General features: G+C 47.4%; 1 protein-coding gene and 1 non-coding gene across 18 annotated transcripts in view; both read left to right on the top strand.

The window, feature by feature from the left end:
• Window positions 1–21,336, top strand: part of CELF6 (CUGBP Elav-like family member 6) — a 243,916-nt gene that overhangs the window by 100,353 nt on the left and 122,227 nt on the right. The gene's annotated exons all lie outside the window — the stretch shown is intronic.
• TRNAA-UGC (transfer RNA alanine (anticodon UGC)) lies at window positions 11,537–11,608 on the top strand. Its single transcript has one exon. It is a non-coding gene; the product is annotated as a tRNA-Ala (tRNA).

Here is a 21,336-nt window from a genome sequence, read left to right as displayed (position 1 = left end):
CCATGCTCCTGACCAGTGGAGCTCATTGTGAGCAGGAGGGCCACGGGTGTGTGTGTGTGTGTGTGTGTGTGTGTGTGTGTGTGTGGTTGTGCAGCCAAACACAGAAGAGGCATGGGCAGCTAGGGGAAAACACTGCATAGCGAGCCTGTTTCCCTACCCCAGGGGCGGGGCGGAGCCACCATTGAACGGTCAGGTTCAAAGAACCTGGGCCACCGCCCCTCAGGGGCCGCCCCCAAGTCTGATGTCAGACATTGGGGGGGGGGCATCATTTAGCTCCCAAATGGGACTGTGTGGCCCCGTTTGGGAGCTAAACCACGCCCCCACATCTGACATCAGACATGGGGGCGTGGCTAAATGCACCCTGCATATGATGTCAGACGCAGGGGGAGAGGCTAGGGGGCCATGGTGGCGGCAGAACCTGGGCCGCCACTGGCCTCCCTCCGCTCCTGCGTACTCTAGCCATTTCCAGATTTTGTTCTGATCAAAAACTGGGCGGCGGGACGGATTCAGTTCCTCATACCATCCAAGCAAAAAATGGACAGATTGCAAGCCTAGACAGAAGAAAGTTTAGCCTTGCATTGTGAGCTGGTGTGGTGGGTTAGAGTGTTGGACTAGGATTGGGGAGACCTAGGTTCAAATCTCCATTCTGCATGATACTCACTGGGTATCTGGGACTAGTCACTCACTCTCAGCCTAGCCCTGTCCATCCCCAGAACAGCATCCTTCCAGTGGCTGTTTCTGGTGTCTATCTTATGTCTCTTTTTTAGATTGTGAGCCCTTTTGGGGGCAGGGAGCCATTTCATTTCTTTCTTTCTATCTATGTAAACTGCTTTCGGAACTTTGATTGAAAAGTGCAGCAGCAGTGAAAACGGTCAATTCCATGTTTGGAATCATTAGGAAAGGGGATTGAAAATAAAACTGCTCATATCATAATTTCAATCCAGAATTTTCACTCGAGGCACAAATGACCAGGCTCAAACCATCATACTTTGGAGACATTATGTGAGGACTCAGCTCCCTTGAGAAGTCCATAAAGCAGGGGAAAGTGGAAGGAAAGAGAAGAGGACGACCAGCAGCAAGGTGGATGGACTCGATCACGACAGCAATGAATACACCACTGAGAGACCTTAAAGGCCAAGCTGAAGACAGATCATCCTGGAGAGAATCTATCTATGTGGTCACTAAGAGCTGACACCAACTGGATGGCACTTAATCAATCAATCAATATCATAATTAGCAGTTTTATTTTCAATCCCCTTTCCTAATGATTCCAAACATGGAATTGGCCCTTTAAAACGGCTAATATCATAATAGAGCCACCTTGATTATCAAGCCAGAGGTTGCCGGTTCAAATCCCTGCTGGTATGTTTCCCAGACTATTGGAAACACCTATATCGGGCAGCAGCGATACAGGAAGATGCTGAAAGGCATCTCATACTGTGCGGGAGATGGCAATGGTCAACCCCTCCTGTATTCTATCAAAGACAACCACAGGTGGTCGCCATGAGTCGACACCGACGCGACAGCACACTTTATCTTTAATAGCATAATGCCCTTATACAAATCTATGGAGCAGCCACATTTGGAGTACTGTGTACAGTTCTGGTCACCATATCTTAAGAAGGACATTGTAAAACTGGAAAAGGACATTGTAAAACTTGGTTGCAGAAGAAGGCAACCAAGATGATCAGGGGCCTGGAGCACTTCCCTTACTAAGTAAGATTAGAACACCTTGGGCTTTTTAGTTTAGAAAAAACAACAATGGAGAGGACTATGAAATTATGCATGGTGTGGAGACCGTGGACAGAGAAAAATCTTATGTTTCTTATGTTATGTTTCTTATGTTATGTTTCTTATGTTATGTTTCTTATGTTATGTTTCTTATGTTATGTTTCTTATGTTATGTTTCTTATGTTATGTTTCTTATGTTATGTTTCTTATGTTATGTTATGTTTCTTATGTTATGTTATGTTTCTTTTTTAGATTGTGAGCCCTTTGGAGTGCAGGGAGCCATTTCATCTATTTATTTCTATCTATGTATCTGTTTTCTCCCTCTCACATAACACTAGAATGAGGGGTCATCCCATGGAAGAAATTTAGGACCATCAAAAGGAAGTACCTTTTCACATAGCACATGATTTCTCTATGGAATTCTCTGCCACAAAATATAGTGACAGGTACTAGCTTGGACAGCTTTAAGAAGGGCTTAGATAATTCATGGAGGACAAGTCTCTCAAGGGCTACTAGTCCGAGGGCTATGGGCCTCCTCCAGCCTCAGAGGCAAGCTGCCTCTCAATACCAGCTGCAGGGGAGCAACAGCAGGAGAGAGGGCATCTCTTGCCCTTTGCCTGTGGGCTTCCCAGAGGCATCTGTTGGTCTCTGTGGAAACAGGATGCTGGACTAGATGGGCTCCCTTGGGCCTGATCCTGCAGGGCTGTTCTTAGGGGCTGACCTGTCTCGAGAAAATCTGGGAGCCGGGGCAGCATTCTTGTTGGTGCCTGAGGCCAACCTTTCCCATCTGTGTGATGCAAGGGTCCATGTGCCCCTGGGCGTCTGCGCATGGAAAAGCACATTAGGAAAAGGAGATGACACATCTGAATAAGGTTGACGGTCTTTGTACAGCTCTGACTTTGAAGGTGTATGTTGGCTGGGTGCGTCATGGCTTTTGACTACATTCCTCAGGCTGGAGCGTGTCTGGCTATATTAACTTCAGAGGAGAGGCAGGCGATAGTAAAAGTAACTGCTCCTTCGTGCACTAAGGCATGAGCTGTAACAAGCTCTTGCTTTGGATTTGCTTGTCTTTTTCTTATTTCAGGGCATAACCCCTCTCCCCATTATTACACTAAGGAATATCCCCCCCACCCTTTTAATGAATCAGTGGTTGAAAAATAGGTCAGTGCTACACAATGTTGGCCTCCCAACTCCTATGGGACTACAATTCCCCTCATCCCCTGCCACCATGATCAGTTGGGATGACGAGAGTTGTAGTCCTGAGCCATTTTTGGAAGGGCAGTATATAAATCAAATAAATAGTCCAGCGACCGCTGGGGGGCGAGAGTTATTCAATCCTGGCGTAGGTTGTCAATGAGTGTTGATCAGAAGTGCTTGTGTGAAGGCAAGGCATGTGGATTTATTTGCATTGGGGTGGCGTGTCTTTTCGTCAACCAGATCATTAATAACAGAAAAGTAAAAGGTATGTGTTGTGACAGAATGGCATGTCTCGTGTCCTTTGAGACACAATGATCGGGTATGCGTGTTTGGAAGGACTGTGTCTCGACAAACTCTGTGGCTCTCAGTTCGTTAGAAATCTCTGCCCATGGGTAAAGTAAGTAAAATGTGCCGTCAAGTCGATTTCGACTCCTGGCGCCCACAGAGCCCTGTGGTTGTCTTTGGTAGAATACAGGAGGGGTTTGCCATTGCCATTTCCCACAAAGTATGAGATGATGCCTTTCTGCATCTTCCTATATTGCTGCTGCCCGATATAACAGCAGGGATTCCAGCCGGCAGCCCAGTAAGTTATTTCCCCACTGCGCCATTAGGTAGCTGGGGCTTAAATTAATTATTATCCACTGGAGTAAGCAACTTGCTGAGCCACATTGTGCAGAGGCATCCTGTACTGGTCTTGTGGTAGCAAGCATGGATTTTCCCCTTTGCTAAGCAGGGTCTGCCCTGGTTTGCATTTGAATGGGAGACTACATGTGAGCACTGTAAGATATTCCTCTTAGGGGATGGGGCCTCTCTGGGCAGAACATCTGCCTGCTTGCATGCAGAAGGTTCCAAGTTCCCTCCCTGGCATCTCCAGGTAGGGCTGAGAGAGACTCCTGCCTGTATGCAATGGTTGTCAAGCCAGGCTCAGTGGACAGGTTTATGCTTTATTCTCTTTAGAGACCTAAAGTTGAAAAATATGATCAGGGAAATCAGATGGTGCACTTCTCGCTGGAGGAGAGCCGGTCTTGTGGTAATTGAGCACAAATTGTTGCCTCTGCTAAGCAGGGTTGAACCTGTTTCTCAGCCTAATGGAAAGCAAAATGCTTGTGTTAATGTCTGCTAACTGAGCAGAGAGGCACCTTTTAAAGTGGTGATTCTCTTGTATTTAGCAGTGGGAGAGCAACTGGCTTTATCCAACCCCAGCACAGCGTCCCTCCAGTGGTTCTGGCATCTAGCTTGTGATTCTTTTTAGACTGCGAGCCCTTTGGGAACAGGGGTCCATCTTCCTGTTTGTTTTCTACGTAAACCACTTTGAGAACTTTTTGTGAAAAGCAGCAGCAATAGTAGTAAGATTGCCACACATGTCAGTTTTTAAGAGGCGTTAAGAACATAAGAACAGGCCTGCTGGATCAGGCCCAAGGCCCATCCAGTCCAGCGTCCTGTTGCGCACAGTGGTCCACCAGATGCCGCTGAAAGCCACAGGCAGGAGTTGAGGGAATGTCCTCTCTCCTGCTGTTACTCCTCTGCAACTGGTACTCAGCGGCATCCTGCCTTTGGGGCTGGAGGTGGCCTATAGCCCTCCGACTAGTAGCCGTTGAGAGACCATGAAGTTGTCCAAACCCTTCTTAAAGCCATCCAGGTTGTTGGCTGTCACCACATCTGGTGGCAGTGAATTCCACAAGTTGATTATGCGTTGTGTGAAAAAGTACTGCCATTTGTTGGTCCTATATCAGTCCATTGGGACTGATATACTGCGCAAGGGTACGTACAAATAGGAATATGATGAATACTTATATACCGCTTTTCAACAAAAGTTCCCAAAGCGGTTTACATAGATATAAATAAATAAATAAATAAATAAATAAATAAATACAATAGCTCCCTGTCCGCAAAGGACTCACAATCTAAAAAAGAAGCATAGGCCAGACACCGGCAATAGCCACTGGAGGGATGTTGTGCTGGGGACAGATAGGGCCAGTTGCTCTCCCCCTGCTAAATAAAGAGAATCACCACTTTAAAAAGTGCCTCTTTGCTCAGTGAGCAGGGGATAACATCAGCCCAGTAATGTTGCATGCATACAAACCAACAAAAATGCACAAATATTACACAGGAGTAAACCCTTTATTTCCAATGGACCTTCTCTTATGTAATATTATTTTTTATAGTTGGGCAACATTATTGGGCTGACAGACACTTGTGTGGTATGTCAGTCACTGTTACTAGTAAAGAAAATGGAATCAAGCCAAAGGCTTCCTTGCTCTCCGCCCATAATGCCTCCCGGAGAAATGGGGTTGCTGTAAGAGGGCCCATGGAATTGAGAGCATCGTTTCGAGGAATTGCAGGGCTTGGGGAAAGGCTGGGTTGTGGACAACATTATTGAACTGGTCATGCGGTAGCAAGTGGGAATTGCCCCTTTGCTAAGCAGGGTCTGCCCTGGTTTGTATTTGAATGGGATACTACATGCATGAGCACTGTAAGATATTCCCCTCAGGGTATGGGGCTGCTCTGGGAAAGGCGCCTGCCTGCATGCATGCAGATGATCCCAGGTTCCCTCCCTGGCATCTCCAAGAGAGGGCTGGGAGAGACTCCTGCCTGTAACCTTGGAGAAGCTGCTGCCAGGCTGGGTAGACTGTGTAGACAATCCCGAAATGGTCTGACTCAGTACAAGGCAGCTTCCTATATTCCTATGTTCAAGAAAGGCCACCACTAATATTTCGGTTGCCACAATTTACAGATTGCACACCTATCTTATGTATGAGTCTGAGAGAGACTCCTGCCTGTAACCCTGGAAGAGATTCTGCCAGTCTGTGTAAACAATACTGACCCAGGTGGACTGATTGTCTGACTCAGTAGAAGGCAGCTTCCTATGTTTGTTCCTATGTTGAGAATGAACCCAGTCGCGGTTCTACTTTCCCTTGGACTCTCTTTTCTCATTTAGCTGTAGCAGGGCTTATAAGAAGGAATATAATACCACTGGGTGCACCCCCAAGCCATCTCCCTTTTATTAGGAACATAGGAAGCTGCCATATACAGAGTCAGACCATAGGTCCATCTTGCTCAGTATTGTCTACCCAGACTGGCAGTGGCTTGCTTCTCAAAGGTTAGAAGCAGGAGTCTCTCACAACCCTATATTTTTCTTTTGTTTTCTTTTTTAACATTTATATCCCGCTCTTCCTCCAAGGAGCTCAGAGGTACAAGAAGCTCAGTGTACATGCTTATTTTTATCCTCACAACAGCCCTGTGTGGTAGGTTAGGCTGAGAGATACATGAGAGATAGGTTAGGCTGAGAGATACAACTCTGGCCCAGAGTCGCCCAGTGAGTTCCATGGTTGAATGGGGATTTGAACTCGGGTCTTCCTAGTCCTAGTCCAACACTCTAACCCCAATGCTCTAACCACTCTTGGAGATGCCAAGGAGAGAACTTGGAACCTTCCGCTCTTCCCAAAGTGGCTCCATCCCCTCAGGGGAAGATCTTACAGGGCTCACACATCAAGTCTCCCATTCATATGCAACCAGGGCAGACCCTGCTTAGCTAAGGGGACAAGTCATGCTGGCTACCACAAGACCAGCTCGCTTCCTCTAATTGTTCCCTGGCAAATTGCATCCCTTCCCCTCACCCCATCTGTGCCCTATGCCCAGGACATCCCAAGCATCCGGGCTTCTCCCTCCCCCTTCGTTTCCCTCCGCCCAGGCCCAGCTCCCCGCTAGCAGAGCCAGCTATTAATAGAGCCGTGGATTTATCGAAAGAGGCAAGCTGACTGCAGCACTTCTCTCACTAGAGAGTGCCTCCAGCCAGCGGCCGCCTCCATTGGGCATCTTCGGCTGGATCTGCGTGGCCAGCCAGAGGGGCAGAGAGCGGGGTGAGGCGGCTGGCATGGGCAGGGGCGCCCACCCAGCAGGGCAAGGACATCTCTTTCAGCAAAACCCAAGAGCTGGAGGAGAAGCATGCACCAGGGAGATGCCAGACACCTGATAGATGGGACCATAAGGCAGAGGTAACGTCTGGAGCTAGGCAGTCAGAAGGGACACTTGTTGTTATTACCAATATCGTAATTTTGTGACAATAAGCTGCACATGAATATAACCCACAGCTGATTGCCAGTCCTGTTTTTTTTTTTTTTTTTTTAAGAGTCCTGTATTGCCTGCCCTGCCAGGGAAAAAGCATATAAAAATATTTCTGCATAACCCTCACTGACTTAGTTTCCTGCACCCCCTCTTGTGGGAAACAAAAGAACAAAACAAAACAAAAGTATAACCCATGGATTATATACCCAAAAGGAGGAGAGCGGGTCTTGTGGTAGCAAGCATGCATTTTCCCCTTTGCTAAGCAGGGTCTGCCCTGGTTTGCATTTGAATGGGAGACTACATATGAGCACTTTAAGGTATTCCCCTTAGGGAATGGGGTCGCTCTGGGAGGAGCATCTGAGCTTCCAAGTTTCCTCCCTGGGAGCATCTCCCAGATAGGGTTGAGAGAGACTCCTGCTTGCAACTTTGGAGAAGCCGCTGCCAGTCTGTGTAGACAATACTGAGCTAGATGGACCAATGGTTTGACTCAGTATATGGCAGTTTTCTATGTTCCTATGAAAGTGGTATTTATATACCACTCTGCTTGCTTGCTTGATTTTCAGATTTGTTTATAGTCTTTCAATAAAATAATCCCAAGGCAGTTGACAATCTCTTTAAAACAATACAAATATATTAAACAGTTAAAACAATACAAATATTAAATTTCAATATTAAACATAGTACAAAGCTATTAAAGATAAAAGCATATACACAATAAACAATAAAACAAAACAGCAACAACATCTCAAAGCATTTGCCCAGAGAGGCTCACCATCTAAAAAGAAACATAAGGTGGACACCAGCAGCAACCTCCCTGCTAAATATGAGAGAATCACCCTATTAAAAGGTGCTTTTTTGTTCACTTAGCAGGTGGATAACACTAGGCCCAGGGGCGTATCTAGGGTAGGGCAGGCAGGGCATGTGCCCTGGGTGCCACTTGAAGGGGGGGCGCAAATTCTTAAAATTAATTTTTTTTTTTAAAAAAAATGGCCACTAAAAACAAAATGGCCACTGCACATGCTCAAATGGCCTCTGTGAGGCCCTAGGACATGCCAGGCCTCGCAGAGGCCATTTGAGCATGTGCAGTGGCCATTTTGTTTTCAGTGGCCATTTTTTAAAAAAAGGCATCATCTCATACTGTGCAGGAGGAGGCAATGGCAAACCCCTCCTGTATTCTACCAAAGACAACCACAGGGCTCTGTGGGCGCCAGGAGTCAACACCGACTTGATGGCACACTTTACTTTGTTGAAAAGTAGCATATAAATGTAGTTGTCGTCGTAGTAACGGTTACAGCAGTAAACTTCCTGTTGGTATTGTGCATGCCAGGAAACCTGTCACTTGGTTCCAGTAGTGGCTTATCCTAATGATCCTGGGGAGCACCAAAGGAGGCTGCTTGGGTTGCTCCCCTCTCTCCCACCCTGCCTGAGAGCCCTGCTGCCTTCAAGCTGGTTATTTGTCAGGCAGAGCTGGGCTCATTCCAGATTAGACCCTGCAACGGGGTCATGGCGTATCTCGGAAGTGTGCTTCCACACTTCCTGCGTTGTGACACCACAGTCCCTAGGCGGACAGCAGGAGGCTGCCGTTCACATTTCCGATGCCTTGTTTCGGATTTAATCGCTGCAGTATAGAACTAGGACATCATATATCCGGCGTGAGGAAGTTGCTGTTTTGGGGGGGTTGTAAGTTTTCACAAGACTGCTCCCCCTGAAGGTTTTACATTTTGAATGCAATTTGCATTTAGCTGCTTTTGAGGCTATTCTCACAATTGCAGAAAATCGGGCTAGCCTCCGCTAGCCCGATTTTCTGTAATGGTGAGAACCACCGGGCTCGGCTGCAAGCCTGGTGGTTCTAGAGCGGGTAACCCGCTCAAGTACCCTCGCCCTAAAACCGGGTTTGCAGAGCGAGCGCTCCGCAAATCTGTTTTTCAAGATCGTGAGTAGCCACGGTGTGGCTCCGTGCCATGCCTACTCCTGAGGAGATCCCCGGAGGGGAGGCGAAAAGCCGCCTCCTGGCTCCGGGGGTCTCTCCAGTATGCCCTGCATGCTGGCGCAGGGCATACTGGAGCTTCCGGGGGCCACGCAGCCCTCGAACTCCCCAGCCCACACCGGCTCCGTCACGGAGCCGGCAATCGTGTGGGCAGCCAGTCCAGCCACCCAGGGTCCCGCTTGCTCGTGTGTGGGGAGAGCAGGCAGCCTGCTCTCCCTGCTCAACTTCGCAAACTGGATCTCACTGATTGTGAGACCCGGCTCTTTGAGTGGCTAATCTGGAAAGCACCCTGCACAGTTAACTGGGTTCACCAAAACAGCCATTCGCACAAATACAGGGACCTGCGTACAGACACTGCACAACATCATGTCCAAACAGGGCTTCTCTGAATGATATTCGGCAGGACCAAGGATCAGGCATTCCTTGTCCCCATCGACATTCTTCGGGCATCTTTGGTCAGCACCAGCATGAGGCCATGTGCAAGGGGTGCTGAGCCGTAGCCAGGCAGCAGACGTCTGCAGACTGCAGCACTCTGCGTTTCTCTGAATTGATGGCCCCCTTTGCCCGGAAGAGCCAGGGTGGGCAAGTACAGATTTGCCAGCCAAAGTAAAATGGCTTGTTAAAAAAAAGTCTGCTCAGACCCAGTAAAAGAGCTTGAACGATCAAGGAGCCCTTCCTCACGGATCGGAGAGAAAGGGCTCGAGGGAGGCTTGAAAAGCTGACCTCCGCAAAGACGATGATTGCCTCTGGTCTGGGCACAGAGAGCGTGCGCCCAAACGTGCTGCAGCTGCCTTCTCTGGCAGCGCGGAGGGCCACGTCGGGGGCAGGACACGTTGCCCCACCCACTCCAGAACTCCCATAATGCACCATGCAAAGGCACAGTGCATTATGGGGATTTCCCCGATGCCGGCCAGGAGCCCCGCAGTCTCCCAGCTGGGGCTGCCGAACAATCAGAAGACCAGGGTGAAGGGAACACCAGCTCCTCTAACCCTGTTTAAGAGGGTGGCTGGCTTTGGGGGGGGGAGTGCCGCTAAGCTGCTGCTGGGATTGGGCACGATCCCTTCAGTTCTCACACGCGGACAAGACCGGGCTTGGATCCATTCGCTTGGTTCTGCCTGCCCGTGAGAACAGCCTCAAAGTGTCAGGGCTACTAGGATCCAAGATCAAGTCTGGGAGAAGACATAGTTGGACCGTTGCAGCCGATCTTCTGCTTAGGGAAGTCTGGAGTACCCAGATCAAGGGATCTCAAACGAGGGTCCTCAGATGTTGTTCGACTACAACTCCCATCACCCCCAGCCACAAAGGCCAGTGTGGCTGGGGACAATGGGAGTTGGCCCAAGGCTGAGGATCCCACCCTAGACGAGGAGGAGGCAGCGGAGGATGAACTGCAAAAAGTTCAGAAAGAGGGTTGCATATCAGAAACAAGAAGCAATTATAGGGCAGCAATCTCTCCCTTCTCACCACAAAAGAATTGATGCCCAGACTCCCGTAATTACACTTGTGTGGCCTATTAATGCCTGCCAGAGCATCTTTATTTCCTGAGAGTCCTGCAGAGGGCTCTGAGGCCTGAGCACTCGCATTCCTGCCTGACGCAGCTGGTTTCTCCTCTCAGCCGGCCGGCGGGGTTCCTGATCTTTGACCACCTGCGCAGTGTTGAAGCTCTCTGTTGGCTTAAGCCCAGCCCTGCAAAGTAAGGTCCAAGCGAAGGGAGCTGACGATGCTTCCAGAATGTGTGTCGCTCAGGAGCAAAGCGTCTACTCTGCATGTCGAAGGTCCTGGCTTCGATCCCTGGAGGCTTTACACACAGGGCTTCTGTCCCGGATCTCCAGAAGAGAGTGTGTGCGTTCACACACCACAGCCAAACTTACCCCGAAGTCCCTTCGGGATCCTTGGACTCACTCCACACACAAACTGGGCTTTGTGATGCGAATTCTAGCTTATTTCGACGTATGTCCAGGTTTTAAAAATGCTAGTTTTAAGGGACATTTTCTGAAAACGCCGAGCAAATGGGAGAGGCACTGATGCGTCATCAGCATAATAAGAGGCATGCTCTCTTCAGAAATGCAGATTTATCTCTGCAGGGAGCAATCTCTCCCCCCAACTCCCATTGGCTAGAAGGAAAACACAGAGCATGCCATGTGGACTTGTTTCAAAACAAGAGAGCAGAAGGGAGGGGCTGCTTCCCTCAATGCCATGAGTGTACTTCAAAGTGACTTCGCACAACATTTGCCCCAAAGCCTGAAACCAAGTGCAAATAACTCCCTGGCAGCATCTCTAGGTAGGGCTGGGAAAGACTCCTGCCTGAAAGCTCAAAGAGCTGCTGCCAGTCAGGGTAGACCAGTGGTCCCCAACCTGGGTTCCTCCAGATGTTGCTGAACTACAACTCCCAGCATCCCCAGCTACAATATATTATGGCTGGGGATGCTGGGAGTTGTAGTTCAGCAACATCTGGAGGAACCCAGGTTGGGGACCACTGGGGTAGACAGTACCAAGCTAGATGGACCAATGCTCTGACTCCGTATAAGGCAGTTTGGTAGATAAACAAACTACTGGGGAAGAGCTGTAGCTCAGTGGAAGAGCATCTGCTTTGCATGCAGAAGGTCCCAGGTTCAATCCCTGGCATCTCTAGGCAGGACTGGGAAAGACTCCTGCCTGAAACCTCGGAAAAGCCGCTGCCAGTCAGTGTTGACAAGAGAGAGGTGTTGTAGCATAGCGATTGAGAGACTGAGCTACCAGTCAGAGCTGCCCTGCTTCAAACCTTGGCTCTGCCATGAATTCACAAACGAATTCACAAAACAATAAAAATAATAATAAATGGGAGAAACTGTAGTGGTGCTGCTTGCACAGCAGCTGCTTCTGAACAGCATCGGGGCTGCCTTACGAGTCCGCGGGAACCCCAGGGCGTAGTCTTCTGTCTCCGTCACACTGTCTATCTATTGGATTCAGATACTGCCCTTCCTATGCATCGGATCAGCCAAAAAAACATTGATATGCCACTTTTCCTCAAAAGAAAGTTCTCAAAGCAGTATACTTAGCGAAAGGTATAAGAAGATAGTTTGCTGTCCCCAAAGGGCTCACAATCTACGACGAAGCTCAAGGGAGACATCAGCAATGGCTATTGGGAGGGATGCTGTGCCGGGGTTGAATAGGGACAGTTCCTCTCCCCGGTTAAATATAAGAGAACCAGCACTTTAAAAGGTGCCTCTGTGTCCACTTAGCAGGGGTTATATTGTGAGGGATTTATATCCTGATGGCTCCCTGTTCCAAAGGGGCTCCTAATCTTTTTTTTTTTAAATATACACACAAGGGAGGCATCAGCAGTGGCCACTGGGAGGGATGCTGTGCTGAGGCTGAATAGGGACAGTTGCTCTCCCCTCGATGAGAGCCACCACTTTAATCAGTGGGCTCCCAATAACCACACACACACACACACACACACACACACACACACACACACACAGCAACAGCAACAGCAACAGCCACAGCCATTGGAAGGGATGCTCTTCTAGACTGAATAGGGGCAGTTACTCTCCCTCTTCTAAATATAAGAGAGTCAGTGAGGTCATTCACACAATCAAAAACTGTGTCCTGCTTTGGGAGCTGTCTGTTCTCCCAATTTTCAGTTGTGTCAAAGCAAGGCAGGCAAAAAATCTGGGTAGAAGTGATTGTGTGGAAGCAAGGTAGGAAGAATAGCTATCCAGGTTTTCCTCCTCCCTGGCTTCCACACAGTCACTTCTACCCAGGTTTTCCTCCTACCTTGCTTCCACACAACCGAAACCCGGGAGCACACAGACCTCCCAAACCCGGGTAGAGCACAGTTTTTGATTGTGTGAATGGCCTCACTGCCAACATAGTCCCGAAAGCACAGGAGTCTCTTGCCAGTTTGGGAGAAGGTTGCAAGCAACCCGTCAGAGCAGAAGCAGGGCCTCCTGGCGGAAGGACTGAAGTTCCTCCTTCTGACCGAAAGGACCCCTGTGGCTGTTGAAGGGAGACATCAGCCTCTAGACTTGGTAAAGCTTCTTTGATTCTCCAGTGCTCCTGACAGCTTCCTGTCTTCTTGGGGTCATTTGCAAATGGCCCACAGATTTGACCGGGGACCTGCTGCATGCGATTATGTCCTCAGCAGAAGCTGTTTTGAAACCTCGATGGGGTGATAACAGGCGGCCGGCTAGTGGTGGAAATGCGCTGGCCGCAGCCCCTCAAGGTTAAACGGCCTCCATTTCCAGTGTCGGAAGCCACTTTTTAATGGGATCGGATGTGAGCGGTGTTTGCCAATCGCTTTGTTTTAAGTCTGGTCCAGATAGGTATCAGGCTGTGGCTTCTCAGGCTTTGGCACGTTGAGCTTCTATAAATCAAGTCAAAATGTTTGTGCTTCCCCAGATATAGCGGATATAAAGCAAAGGCATGGAAGTTATGCTCAGTAATAATATTTAAATGGTGCGTGTTAGGGTGTTGTATATTTCGTCCCCTTAAGCTTCTGTGCGAAGAGGGCCGAGCAGACGGCTTTACACTTCACAAGGTATTTGCATAGGATTTGATGGGACTGGAGCTGCGATTGAGCCGAGGGGCTGTTTCAGTGGCGAATGAAAGGCCCAAGCGGCCGCCGTAACAGTTAAATCGTCCTCACATTAACGAGCCACAAATGCAGTGCCCACCCGAGGATTGCTGCCCACAGTAGAATTGCAGGACGTAAAAGTTGGATGGGACCTTCGAGGTCGTCTAGCCCTCTGCTTCGTGCAGGGAAGTGCTACAGCAGCCCTGACACGTGGCTATCCAGCCTCTGTTTGAAAACCTCCAGTGAAGGACATAAGGATATAGGAAGCGGCCGTATACTGAGTCAGACCATTGGTCTGTCTAGCTCAGTATTGTCTGCACAGACTGGCAGCAGCTTAAGGACGTAGGAAGGTAACAGGCAGGAGTCTCTCTCAGCCCTATCTTGGAGGGAACTTGGAACCTTCTGCATGCAAGCATAGGAACATAGGAAACTGCCATATACTGAGTCAGACCATTGGTCTATCTAGCCAGTATTGTCTTCACAGACTGGCAGCGGCTTCTCCAAGGTTGCAGGCAGGAATCTCTCTCAGCCCTTTCTTGGAGATGCTGCCAGGGAGGGAACTTGGAACCTTCTACTCTTCCCAGAGCGGCTTCATCCCCTGAGGGGAATATCTTCCAGTGCTCACACATCAAATCTCCCATTCATATACAACCAAGGCAGACCCTGCTTAGCTAGGGGGACAAGTCATGCTTGTTACCACAAGACCAGTTCTCCTCTCCAAGAGGAAGAGCATTCTGATACTCTTCCCCATCCTCTTGAGTGGAATATCTTACACTGCTCACACATGTCTCCTATTCAAATTCAAACCAGGATGGAGCCTGCTTAGCAAAGGGGACAAGTCATGCTTGCTGCCACAAGGCCAACTCTTCATGAGGCAGACTGTTCCACTGCCAACAGCTCATAACATTAGGAAATTCTTCAGAATGCCTAGCCTGAATCTGCTTCCTTCCCATTTCAATCTGCTGGTTCTAGTCCTGCCCAGGACTGTGGCGGGCCTTCAGATAGTTGAAGATGGCTGTCATCTCTCTCCATAGTCTTCTCTTCTCCGGGCTAAGCATACCCAACTCCTTCAGCCATCCCTCATGGGACTTGATTTCCAGACTCCTCACCATCTTGGTTACCCTACTCTGGCCCCATTCCAGTTTATCAGTGTCCTTCTTAAAATGTGGGGCCCATAACCAGACACTGTATTGTAAGTGAGTTCTGACTAGCACAGAATAGAGCGAAATGATTACTTCTCTTGATCTGAACTGTGTGCCCCTGTTAATGCAGCCTAAGACTGTATTCGCTTTTCCATCTGCTGCATCACACTGCTGGCTCATGATCAACTTGTGGTCCACTAAGGTCCCTGTCACGTGTACTGCTGCATATAAAATTAACAGAGGCAACATATTCTGTACTTCTTTCACCTCTGTAGGGATCTGGCAATTGTAAAATTATTAATAACAATTTCCAGACACAATGTCTGTTTTTACGCATTTTCTTTCTTTGCCGGGATTGTCCCCCTGCCTTCTATGGCTTCATTTAATGCCTTTTCGGTGGATAATTTTTGGGCTTCTCATGCTATAGCTGATTGATGCATGCACTGTCAGAAGGACAGTCTGCTATCTGCCAGGGAGTGCTTTCCGCCACCGTGCTATTTCCCCTCTGCCCCGGTTTTTAGTAAGGCTTGTTCATGGTTAGGAAAAGTCACACTTCTCTGGAGGAAAAGGCAGGGCAGATTGTGGGGCGGTGGGGAGAGAGAAAGATGCCTCTCCTCCAGTAAGGGCTAAGTATGTAAGCTGTACCAACCCTCTCAGATCTGAAGCTGAGATAGTAGACCATAAGGAGCATTAAGATCATCAACAGAGGCCTTTGTTGCTTGTGTGACTGGCAATGGGCCACCGTCTTTTTGACAGTGGCACCGGAGCTGTGGAACTCCCTGCCACTAGGAGGCCTGCTTGGCTTCCATGCTGCCAGTTTTCCAGTGGAAAACCTTATTCCACCTGGAGTTTGATCAAGGCAGGACTTTTTAATTTAGCTGCTGTATAATGTCTTTTTGCTGCCTCTGTAATAGGGTCTAATTTTATCTTGGCTTATTGCTCTCATTCTTTTTATAGTGTGTGTGGTTTTTAAAAAATTGTCTGCCACTTTGAAGGCTTTCCAGAGTGGAAAAAGCAGCGGATAAATATTTAATTAAAAGATAAAGGTTCTATATAAATAAAGACAAGACAAAGGTATTAACTAAAAACATGAACAAAGAAGACATTGAAAGATTTGCTCTGAGATCCAGTTTTAAAGTGGAAAAAAAGGTAAATTATTTAGGAGTGACGCTTAACCACAAACAATGCATTATTGTTTCAAAATAATTATATCAAAATTTGGAAAGAAATAAAGACGGACTTGAGCAGATGGAATAGACTGAATTTATCACTAAGTGGAAGAATTTCTGTTATTAAAATGAATGTTCTTCCCAAAATGTTATATCTCTTCCAGACAGTACCAATAATAAATTCAATGTCAATTTTCATCCAATGGCACAAAGATGTAAGGAATTTTGTCTGACAAGGCAAAAAACCAAGGATAAACTTTAAAAACCGAACAGATGATAGGAAGAGAGGAGGATTTGTACTACCAAACTTTAAGTTATATTTCGAAGCGATATGCCTAACCTGGATAAAAGAATGGATTACATTAAAAAATCCAAGATTGTTGGATTTGGAAGGATTTGATTTAAGATTCGGGTGGCATGCATATTTATTTTATGACAAGGTAAAAGTAAATAAAGAATTTCTAAATCATTATGTTAGAAAAAGTCTATATATGGTATGGATGAAAAACAAATTTTTGTTAGAAGCAAAAATCCCACTTTGGGTATCCCCACTGGAAGTTATATCTAGAAAACAGAAAAATATGCAACAATCCTGGCCCACGTATCGACAATTGCTTGTCCTTCAAGGTGTAAAATACGAACTGAAAAAGTTAGAACATATCCAGGATTGGAATATCTCTTGGTTCCAATACCATCAAATTAATGCTTTATTTAAACAAGACTGTAAAAAGGGTCTTAACCAACTAAAGTCAGAATTCGAACTACAGTTGTGCGATAAGGAAGAAAAACTCATATCCAGGATGTATGGCCTATTACCATTGGAAGACACAAAAACGGAGGTAGTAAAAACCTCAATGATTAAATGGGCCCAGGACCTTGGTTATAACATTGACTTGGAAACATGGGGAAAACTTTGGATAAAAGATATAAGATTTACTGCTTGCTCTAATTTAAAGGAAAATATTTTGAAAATGATGTACAGATGGCATCTTACGCCCAAAAAGCTGGCCGTAATCTACAAGAATATGTCAAATAAATGTTGGAAATGTAAGAAAGAAGAGGGTTCCTATTTACATTTATGGGACATGCAATAAATCGAGAGGTTATTGGGACTTAATATATAACAAGCTTAAAAAATATATTTAAAACGACTTTTCCCAAGAATCCAGAATCAATACTATTAGGTATTGATAACAATGCTCTCCTGAGGAAATATTGGACCCTCTTCATGTACTTAACAGCGGCAGCAAGACTGACATTTGCGCGCAAATGGAAAGACAGTCAATGCCCGTCTAAAGAGGATTGGATTCTTAAAGTACTAGAATTGGCAGAAATGGCGAAATTAACATCACTACGAAGAAATAAATTTGAAGAATTTAAAAAAGAATGGAACCCTCTTCTTGTCTATCTAAAAATATATCACAAAATGGATTTCTGTCAGGCTTTTGAGGGCTAACAACAAATGTTTCAAAAACACCCCAAAGTTGTTTTCTATATGAACGACTGGGGAGAGAATGTTTAATCTATAGGCAAGATCCGGTTATTGTTAACACTTGTTCCATTGATGAGATGGAAGTCTTTATTCTGTGTGTTTGTATTATTTGTGTTTGTTCTTTTGTGTTGTGAAAATTGAATACAAAGTATAAAGGGGAAAAAAGATAAAGTAAATTACAATGTGACCCAATAAGTCCCTATTCTTTAGCCTGCTTCTAACACTAGGCTTTCCAGTGTTGCCTCCCCAGATGTTGAAGGACCATTGTGGCTGGGAGTGATGGGATCAACATCTGGGGACCCAAGATTGGGAACCCCTTTACTGACAAATAGTGGAAGAGGAAGGGGACCAGTTTCTGGGCTGTGTCGTGTGAGACCACAAGTTGGGACTCACCATAATTGAATTCTCCTTCATAGGAAAAATTCCTCACCCATAGAAGACTACCCTGTGAAGGAGAAGCGTTCATCCCTAGCCTTGACCCTGATGGACTAGCTTTCTGTTTGTGGGGAATATGTGTATTCCCACCTCATCTGCTGTTGCTGAGAACAAAGTCTTTGACTCCCACTGACACAGGCAGGCCAGAGACACAGGGATTTTTTTTTTAAAATAATTATTATTATTGATTCGATTTCTATACCGCCCTTCCAAAAATGGCTCAAGGTGGTTTACACTGCTCTGACTGGTTGCTTGCAACCTTCTCCCAAACTGGCAAGAGATTCCTGTGCTTTCGGGACTATGTTGGCAGTGAGGCCATTCACACAATCAAAAACTGTGCTCTACCCGGGTTTGGGAGGTCTGTATGCTCCCGGTTTTCGGTTGTGTGGAAGCAAGGTAGGAGGAAAACCTGTGTAGAAGTGACTGTGTGGAAGCCAGGGAGGAGGAAAACCTGGGTAGCTATTCTTCCTACCTTGCTTCCACACAATCACTTCTACCCATGTTTTTCGCCTGCCTTGCTTTGACACAACCAAAAATTGGGAGAACAGACAGCTCCCAAAGCAGGACACAGTTTTTGATTGTGTGAATGACCTCACTGACTCTCTTATATTTAGAAGAGGGAGAGTAACTGCCCCTATTCAGTCTAGAAGAGCATCCCTTCCAATGGCTGTTGCTGGTGTGTGTGTGTGTGTGTGTGTGTGTGTGTGTGTGTGTGTGTGTGTGTGTGTGTGGTTATTGGGAGCCCACTGATTAAAGTGGTGGCTCTCATCGAGGGGAGAGCAACTGTCCCTATTCAGCCTCAGCACAGCATCCCTCCCAGTGGCCATTGCTGATGCCTCCCTTGTGTGTATATGTTTTTTTTTAAAAAAAAGATTAGGAGCCCCTTTGGAAAAGGGAGCCATCAGGATATAAATCCCTCACAATATAACCCCTGCTAAGTGGACACAGAGGCACCTTTTAAAGTGCTGGTTCTCTTATATTTAACCGGGGAGAGGAACTGTCCCTATTCAACCCCAGCACGCTGGTCAAGCGTAGGTGTGTGGCCACCATTGAGCACAGGAAGACGAGTGTCCTCCAGCCACCGCAGCCCTGAGCACTTCCGGTGGACACCAATGGCTTCCCCCCACCTTCACCTCACACCTTTGGGGGCTGCCAGAGTCACTCGTTCGTCTCTGCTCATCCGTCGCCCACACCTGGCGTGCTGTACTGGGCTTCGTTTGCACGCCATTGGCGTTTGGTCAGGAAGAGAAAGAACACATCCGCCCCAAACCGCACTGACACGGGAACGAGACACCGAGTGCAGTGGGCAGCCGGGCCTCTCCCGTCTTTCTGCGGGTGGCCACGCCCCCTTGTGAGCAGGGTGTCACCCCATCCTATGCCCCGGTCAAGTGTTTTGCTGCATTGCATCCTGGGAAGCCAAAGGCTGCAACCAGGCGGCTTGTTAGGATAGGCTGACAGGCGCAAAGAGACAGGGTTGCCATGGTGAAAGAACATCCGATTACCTGACGTCATCAACCGTATGTGCGTGTTTATGGGCCACATTGTCCGCCCATTGTGCCGGGTAGAGGCGCTTGCTTGAAAAATTGAAAACGGAGTTGTGGGGCTGATATGTGTAGAGTACGAGGAAGGGTGTCGTGATGTGGCCGTGTGAGGAATCAGCTTCTCCTTATTATCTGCCTTTGCAGGAATATTCCTTGCGCGTTGTTGTTCGGGGGCTTTGGTGATGTCTGCATTAGACAGTTCTGTCATACTACAATGGTTGTAGTTTGACGTTTGCTGTTTTCCTCCGGCGTGTTTTCAGTTTTCTCACCCACAGTAAAAGACTGCTGCCATTTCATTCAGAACATGAGGCCAGAACTAACCTTTAGGAGTACAGTCAGAGGAAGATCAAAGTACCGAAACTGCCAGACATTGTTTGTTTGGATGGGGGTTTTAAGACTGGTTCATAAAATCATGCCCGGGTTAGTTAAATGAACATCCAAGATCCCTGCCTTGTGTGTATTGAGATCCGTAATCTAGGTTCAGAAGTTGGCTTGTCAGTGTCAGCGAAATGTTGGTCAGTTGAGGCTACTATCTGGGATTGCTGAAAAATCCAGAGTTCTCACAGTATGCTCTGTAGGAGAGCATGCGCCATGGGGATCTCAGATTTTCTTTGAACTGGCATAGAAATGGTCGGGTGAACCAGTCCTTTACATAAACAACACTTTCTCCCTCCCCATCCAGGACCCTAGATAATCTCTCTCCCCTCGCTTTTTTGAAAATGTGACAGTTCCAAAATAATCTGGGTTTTTAAATATGATAAACCTACTCAACATGCTGTTTTGCCACACAGGACAGAATTGGACTCCTGTGCCAGAAAAACCTGAGATTCTACTTTGACTGGTGATGGGTTGGTTGTGCAAAGTGAGCTCTATGGTTTAACTCACCAGTTTTGTATCTTGTGTGCGTGTTATACAATAACTCCTTTCGACACAGAGATGATATTGGAAACAAACTTGACATGCATGAACAAGGCAGAGTTTTGTTCCAAAGATTTAATACCAACATAATTCCCACGTTTGTTTTCAAAGTGGGACACAAAATGTGCTGTGATACCTCCTTTGAATATATGAAACTGCCTTCTACTGAGTCAGACCATTGGTTCACCTTTCTCAGTATTGTCCACTAGGGATGTCCATGGAACCATTTGGCGAGCCATTCTAGGAGCACCGAACCAGATCCGTGGACATTCAAGCGGGTTCAGAGGTGGGTGGTGGTGGTGGATAACTTTGAGGATGGGGGAGAATGCTCTTCCTCCTCCCACCACGTTTCCTCCACTGGTGCTGCGTATTCAAATGGTCCGGTGGGGCGGCAGTATCCCTCCCTGCCGCCCTGTTGCTTCCTTGAACCGGAAGTGACTAGAATTCCTGGTGCACGTGCACACATCATACATGCAATCGCATGCCGCACGCATGCACACATACATGTGCATGCGCACCGGGAACTTCTGGTCACTTTTGGTCTGAGGAAGCAATGGGACAGCAGGGAGGGATGATGCTGCCCTGCCAGACCGTTTGAATACGCAGTGCCGGTGGGGGAAATGCGGTGGGAGGGGTAGGAGCACCCTCCTCTGCCCTTAAAGTAATCCCCCCCCCCGCCTTCGGACTGGCAGGTGCCTGTTCCGTGCACATTTCTGTTCTCCACACTGACTGGTAGCATCTCTCAGGCAAGAGTCTTTCTCAGCCTGGAGATTCCATTCCCAGGTTTTGACTTATGGATTTTCTGCATGCCAAAGATGTGCCCGGCCCGAAATCATTGCATGTATGATTTCTCCTCACAACAACCCTGTGAAGTAGGTTTGGCTGAGAGAGAAGTGACTGGCCCAGAGTCACCCAGCTAGTATCATGGCTGAATGGGGATTTGAACTCGAGTCTTCCCGGTCCTAGTCCAGCACTGTAACCACTACACCACGCTGGAAATGATGGAGAGTTGCTTCCAGTCTGTGTAGACTACCCTGAGCTGGATAGACCAATGGCCTCACTTGGTATAAGAAAGCTTCCCGTCTTTGTATGTACACAAAACAA

Source organism: Hemicordylus capensis, chromosome 10 (genome assembly GCF_027244095.1).
Source record: "Hemicordylus capensis ecotype Gifberg chromosome 10, rHemCap1.1.pri, whole genome shotgun sequence".
Classification (NCBI taxonomy): domain Eukaryota; kingdom Metazoa; phylum Chordata; class Lepidosauria; order Squamata; family Cordylidae; genus Hemicordylus; species Hemicordylus capensis.
This window is presented reverse-complemented; position numbering and strand designations above follow the sequence as displayed.